The following is a 7,165-nucleotide window of genomic DNA, read 5'->3' as shown; positions in this document are numbered from 1 at the left end:
AATGTACTTGATGACAGTGGGTTTGGTTTTGGTGTGGGGCAAGAACACCCAGTTGGCCCCAGGACTCTCTTTTCAGGAATGCTTATGGAAGCATGGAGACAGGGATTCCTCATGGATAGCAAGGAAAGAGACTTTCTCATGCTCAGGGAGACTGCTTACATGCACGAGAAATAAAAATAGTATCCCTCGCTAGAGAGGAGGGAGAAGGATGAGGCTTTTTGCTACCGTAAAGAGTTACACTCTCAGAACCTCACAGGGACAATTGTACTCTGTCCTCGAGGGTCACGGTGAGTAGAAATCGACTCGAGTTTAGTTTCTGAGGTTTTTTTATAGAAAGGAAGATGGGCAAGTTTGTCAGTAGCCCCATAGAAGACGAGAGCCTTCTAATCTCAGGAGCCCTCTCTTAAAATGTGTGCAGGCAACCCCTAACTCTCAGGAAGTTCTTTGGTTGCACATAGGCAGTCTCAATATCTACTCTTCTCTCTTTTTATTTTCATAAATATATCTATCGAAAACTTTTTCTACTTCAACTACTAACAAATGTACAATGTATTGACAGTAATTTCAACTGTGCAACCTTACCCTTAATCGGCTTGATATTCCTATCACTATTAACCCATCCCTGTTTCCCCTCTGTCTTGACCCTGGTAACCACTAATAAATGTTCTCTATTAATTTGTTTATTCTTTTCTTTTATATGTATGTATGTATACGTATTTATGTGTATATATATATATAGTCATGCAATATTTGTCCATTTGTGATTGACTAACTTCACTCAGCATATCTTCCAGCTCCATCCCTATTGTAGTATGTATCAGAATTTAGGTTCTCTTACTGGCTGAATAGTATCCCATTGTATGCATGTACTATGAAATGCTCTTATTTAAAGAGAACATAGACTTCAGACTACTTTTGAAATTGTCATGGCCTCCCAGTGTTTGGTGGTAGAAACGTTGCCTTTCACGAGAGAGACCAGAGCTTGATTTCCAGTCGATGTATAGCATGTGCAGCCAACACCCATGTTGCTATGATGCTGAGCAGTGGAGCTTCCAGACTAAGTAGGACTAGGAAGATAGGCCTGGTGATCTGAAAATGAAAACATCCCTATGAATCATAGTGGTTTGATCTATAACTGATCATGGGCATAGTGCAAGATTGAGTAGCTTTTCATTTCATTGTACCTGGGGTCCCCCTGAGTTGGGGGCTGACTCAACAGTAGCTAACCAACAGCCTCCTGTCCAAATGCTCATGCTAGCAGAGGCTGGAATCTTACCCTGGTCCCGTTAAGAAGGGACAAGTTCCACCCATTTGTGTCCACCCAGAAAACAGACCCATGACATACACTGCGGTGTGGTCCAACCGAACTTCAAGCCAAACTCACTGCCATTAAGTTGGCGATAACTCCTGGTGACCCTACAGAATGGTCCCTGTGGGTTTCTGAAACTATAAATCTTTACAGGGGTAGAAAGCCTCGTTTTTTCCCCTAGGACTGGCTGGTGGTTTTGAATGGCTGACTTTGCAGTTAAAAGTGTAACTGCTACACCACCACAGCTCCCTGTTGTGTGGTTCAGGGGAAATGATTTCAACACCTTGTGCCTGTAGAGAACTGGACACCCATTTGGCTCCTAGAGTAGGAGCAGAGATTCAACACCCATGAGCACTTACCACAGATGACCAACTGTGGAGGACTGTCACTGTGTGGCCCTCAGCACTGGGACCATGTCCACACAGGCAGCTCAGAAGGTCCACCCTGGCCCACAGAAATCCACCCCAAACGAGTGTGCTTTCTGATTACGTTCCTGCTGGGTGTCCCATATTTAGCAAAGGAAAATACAGACTACTCAGTTAAATTTCCATTTCAGATACACAATGAATATTTTTTAACACTAAAAGGAAAAAAAAATCATTACCATTGAGTCAATTCTGACTCACAGCAGTCCTGTAGCCGATATTGCGGCACAAGAGGTACTTACACTAAATTTTTTTTGATTGGGGAGCTGGAATTCAAGTTGAATGGGGTGTCCAACTCTTCCCCTGCCTGCTCCCCTCATTAGCCCACCACACACTGAGCAGCATCACCAAGGGGTGGCCCTGGCTCTCACCTTCTCCCAAAAGGCCCCTGCGTGGTGCAAACAGGTTCGACCTGACATTACAGAACAGAAGCAAGAAATATCTTTTTAGCCCAATTAACTGGGGTGTCTCCAAGGCTGGTGGTTTGAACCCATCCAACATCTCCATGGAAGAAAGGCCTTGAAGGCCTGCTTCCATAAAGATTAGAGTCAAGAAAACTCTATGGGCAGCTTCATTCTGTAACACGTGGGCTCCCCATGAGTTTGGAATAGACTAGAAGACAACACTATTGCTTTGTTTTACTCTCTGTGAGAATGAATTTAAAAAAAAAAATTTTTTTTTAGACAAAGCATCTTTCCTGGACCAGAGGAGATGCTGCAGTTTGGGGAGTGCCCATGCCTGCTAGGAGACCTTCCTTGGGTTGTGCTGATTGATATAGATCTGTGCTCATTGTCTGTGGGGAACAGGTGCATGTGGTGGGCGGCGGACTCACCCATACATGAGCTGGAATGATTGCAAAGTATCCAGATGCTTGGTTTTTAGACTGTTTGATTGTGTTTACTTTCTTAAAATCTGTACTTTCTGGAGTTGCCTGTAACATTGGATCTAAAGTCTAGAAATGCCCATTTCCTGTGTATTAAGGAAAGCTGAACTAGAATCTAGGACGAGATAGAGAGAGCCGTGAACTTCCAAATGGATGGGTATCAGAGCACCTTTCTGATCCCTGCTAGAGGATTTTCCCACTGGCCTCGCAGAAGGTGTGTAGGGGAGGATCTTGTCTCCCTCTAGGCTGAGAGAGAATAGGGCTAGTGGCCTCACAGGCCAGGCTTGCGGGTGGGGGTTCGAGGGTGGGAGTGGGGGTGTTAGCGCTGAGCTGCTAAGGACAGTGGGCTGATAATTCATGTCCCAGTAGAGGTGCCCAGAGTTGGTGACCCAGTGCAGACTGGACAGCGGGTGACTTGCAGGATGAAGAAATGCCTGCGTGGGGATTTGCTGGGTAGCTCCCTGTCAGGACTTGGGGAGAGATTTTAAATATGAATTAGCAGCCAGACTAGGCAAGGATTTACAGGAGGGGCCCCTTCTGTGCTGATTTATGTACTTCCTCAGCCTCAGGCTGTGTGAAGACACTCAGCCTTCCATACCAGGCATTCCACATCATTTATCTTGGCGTACAAGCCCCTGGACCCCTTCCACACAGGCCAGAGTTCCCTATAGTGCTGGCTTCCAGGGTACACTTGCCTAGTGCCCTGAGACTAGCCTGGAAAAGGGACCGGAGGCACAGGAGTGAAGTGGTCAGTTGCTAACCAAAAGGTCAGAGATTTGAACCCATCAGGTGCTGTGTAGGAGACAAGACGTGCAATCCGCTCCTGTGAGGAGTGCAGTCCAGGAAGCCCTATGAGGCAGTTCCACACTGGCCTGTGTGGTCTACGTGAGTTAGAGCGGACTTGATGGCACCAGGAATACTTTAAGGAAGGAGCCCTGGTGGCGCAGTGCTTAAGCACTTGGCTGCTAATTAAAAAGGGGAAACTACCAGCTGAGACACTGGACCCGGCAATCCGTTCCAATAGAGGTCGGTCACGGTGAGTTGGAACTGATGGGCAGCAAACAATCCCATACTTTTGGGATCCATTTAAGGCTCTCTGGTTTCCCCTCAGAATGTAGCTGTGGTCCACTCCCATTGCACCCTGTCCAGACTTCCTCCCTCTGTTGGAAGCACCGGCTCTCTTTGTCGTTGTCAGCTGCTGTTGGACGGTGGTGAGGGCGTTCACCATGGGATCTGACCACTGTGAACCATGAGGGTTTTACTGGCTGATTTTCAGAAGCACATACCTCCAGGCCTTTCTTACGAGTCCATCTGAACCTGGAAGGTCCCCTGAAAGCTGCTCAGCATGATTCTGTTTTCTCTGTTAGGCGTTGCCCAGTCGGTCCTGACCCAGAGTGACCCTACGCGGAAGAGAGCGAAACACCACTGGTCCTGCCTGCACCATCCTCATAATTGTTCTTATATTTGAGCCCACTAGTGAAGTCTTCCCTTTTTTGCTATCCTTCTGCTTTTCCGAGAATGATGACCTCCTCTAGGGACTGGTCTCTCTTGATACTGTATCCAAAGTAGATGAGACGAAGTCTCACCATCTTTGCCTCAAAGGAGCATTTGGGTTGTACTCCATCCAAGACAGACTTGTTTGTTCTTTTGGCAGTCCGGGGTACTTCCAGTGTTCTTTGCCAATAGCATAATTCAAATGCATTGACTCTTCTTTGGTTTTCCTTATTCCATGCCCAACTTTCACATGCATAGGAGGCAATTGAAGATATTATGGCTTGGGTCAGGTGCACTTTACTCCTCAAACTGACATCCTTGCTTTTCAACACTTAAAAGAAGTCTTGTGCAGCCGATCTGCCCAATGTAAGATGATATTAGGTCTCTTGACTGCTACATCCATTGATTGTGGATCCAATCCATGCTGAAGGTCATCCAACAATGGCTTCAGCAGTACCTTGACAGGGAAATGCCATCGATTTAGGCTGGATTCAGATGACGACATGGAATGAGAGATATCAATGCTGGTGTCAGACGGATCTTGGTTGAAAACAGAGAAGACCAGAAAGGTCTTTGTGTTTCATTGCTTCTGGGGTCTAGAAATCAAGTCCTCTGGGTAACTCTTCAGCAAATTAAATTTTGGAAACACTAGGTCCAAGGATAGGGTAGGACTGAGTTTCCCTCCCTCCCTTGGGCTGAATTTCAGGGAGAGGGATCATCTTTCCAACCAGCCCTACTGCTGGCCTTTGAGGGTCTGTTGAGGGGAAAGCTGACCATCTGGAACACTGTGGGGGTGCAAAATGACCCCAAGATGGGATGTGACCCAAAGAGTCCCTGGCTCATGAATATTCATGCTGGCCATGCAGCTGGTTTTGATCATTCCGATCAATTCAGGGAACTTTGTGAGCGTAGGAAACAGATTCCGGGAACACAAGGAAGCAGGGAAGAAGACTGAGGTTTAAATGAATTGACAGGCAAAAGGATTAGAACGCTTGCTCATCCTGATTTTTGCAAGTAACTAACAGTGGGCTGATATTAAAGAATTAAACCATGAAGCCTTCCTTGACAACTGATCTGGTAGACCCCAAAGTGAATTTCAGGGCCCCCTTTTCAGGCAAAGGCAGGGGAGAGCAAAATAAAGAACTCGGAGCATGGGCGGGGAAAGTGTTTGCTGTTTCTTCTTTGGGGACTGAGGTACCCTGTTTCCCCGAAAATAAGACAGGGTCTTATATTAATTTTTGCTCCCAAAGATGTGCTAGGTCTTATTTTCAGGGGATGTCTTATTTTTCCATGAAGAAGAATATGGTACACATTTACTGTTTATTCTTTTATTAAAAGAGACCTCGCACTTCCTGTCTGTTCCGGCTGTGCTGCGGCCAACAGTGAGCTTCACGGCAGCACACGCCACTAAGGTCCAGAGTTACGGTAGCTTTGGGGGGCCTTATTTTTGGGGAGGTCTTATTTTCTGGGGGATGCCTTATATTTCAGCGAGAGGCAAAACTTTAAGTAGGTTTTATTTTGGGGGAATGTCTTACTTTCGGGGAAACAGGGTAGTTAGTTTATTGTGCCAACCTGGCCGATAAACACATGTGGGATTAATTGAAGGGCAGAGAGATAAATGGCTCGGTGAGCCTTGTCTTTCTTGTCTCTTGCTCTTTGATCATCAGACCAGTGTGCAGCTGCTTTGCTTGTTCTTTGCCTCAATTTTCAAGCTACACTACCTGTGGGACACCTAACCCATGGACTGTGGCTGTAATTTGAGGTTCCTTTAAGACCTGTTTCGCCACACCATTGGGATTTACATTTCTTGAGCTGGGGACTGTCAGTCCCTGTCATCTGGCTGATTGTTGGTGACCTGCTTGCTGTTTGCTGCCTGTGCCCAGATAGACCTGTGCCCTCAAGACTTGAAGGACTGCCAGTGTCTCACAACTGTCTCATGGGAGTGAGTTGCACTGAGCCATTTGTACTGCTTTATAATTTAATTGTTTATTTCTTATATTATATATCTATCTGTATAAATATATATAAAATTATTAGTGTTCTGGTTTTGTTTCTCTAGAGAACCCTGTGTAACACGGGGATCTAGCCAGACTGCTGTTTTTTCTCCCTTTTCTTAGGGCAGCACCGTATGCTAAAATAAGTACTGGCAGCAAATTAGATTCGAGGGCTTTTATCCACCTCCGGTAGCACTTTTTCCTTATAGCCAATTATGGCTTGAAATGGAGACAAAAATGAAGTGGAGAGGAAGATAATGAGACACCCGTCAAATGTGGCATCTGGTGAATTTCTGAGACTCACGCGTTTCTGTTCCCTCCTGTTGCACATGAGTCCTTGGGGCGTGGGGAAAACAGCAAAAAAGAAAAAAACAACAAAAACAGAACAAAACAGAAAACAACTCCAAAGGCTCAAGGAAATTATATCAAATGCAATTTAATGACGTTTTCCATAGGAGACAGGGCAGAGATAAAGTCACATTCCAAGTTCTTCTTTCATTGTGTCTTTAATGTCATAGGAAACATATATACATCAACCAGAGTGTACAAAATGCCTCTCCATTTCCTTTTCTTTCTTATCTGAATTCGCTAGAGGAAGGCTGAAAGGGCAGGCATTGTTTACAGTCTAGCCCTCCAGGTGAACTATTTTCAAGACAACCCTGGAGGAGGCAGACTGACCCACATAAGTCACTCGCGCGCTAACTTGATTGTTGGGGAGAGCAGTGCTGAGTCACCAGCAAGCTCCTTTCAGTGCAGTTTTCTTAGCTGACTATTCTCCAGGTTCACACCTGGAGGGAGGTTTGCCAACTCTTGCAGCAAACTTGTGGAACAGATCATACATGGAGGACCTGCGTGAAACAAGTAGTTGACATGCTTGGTGGCTCACCAAGGATGTGGAGGTCAAGTATACTCCCAGACACCTTGGCAGAAAGGCCTGGTGACCCACTTCCCCAAAGCGCTGCCACTGAAAAGCACAGCCCTACCCTGACACAGTTGGAGGCACCAGGAGTTGTAATCAGCTTGATCGCAATTGGTTGATGGCACCAATCTGAATAGGAGA

The sequence above is a fragment of the Echinops telfairi genome, unplaced genomic scaffold (genome assembly GCF_000313985.2).
Source record: "Echinops telfairi isolate 266 unplaced genomic scaffold, ASM31398v2 ScPeMD7_24;HRSCAF=84, whole genome shotgun sequence".
In the NCBI taxonomy this organism is placed as follows: domain Eukaryota; kingdom Metazoa; phylum Chordata; class Mammalia; order Afrosoricida; family Tenrecidae; genus Echinops; species Echinops telfairi.
This window is presented reverse-complemented; position numbering follows the sequence as displayed.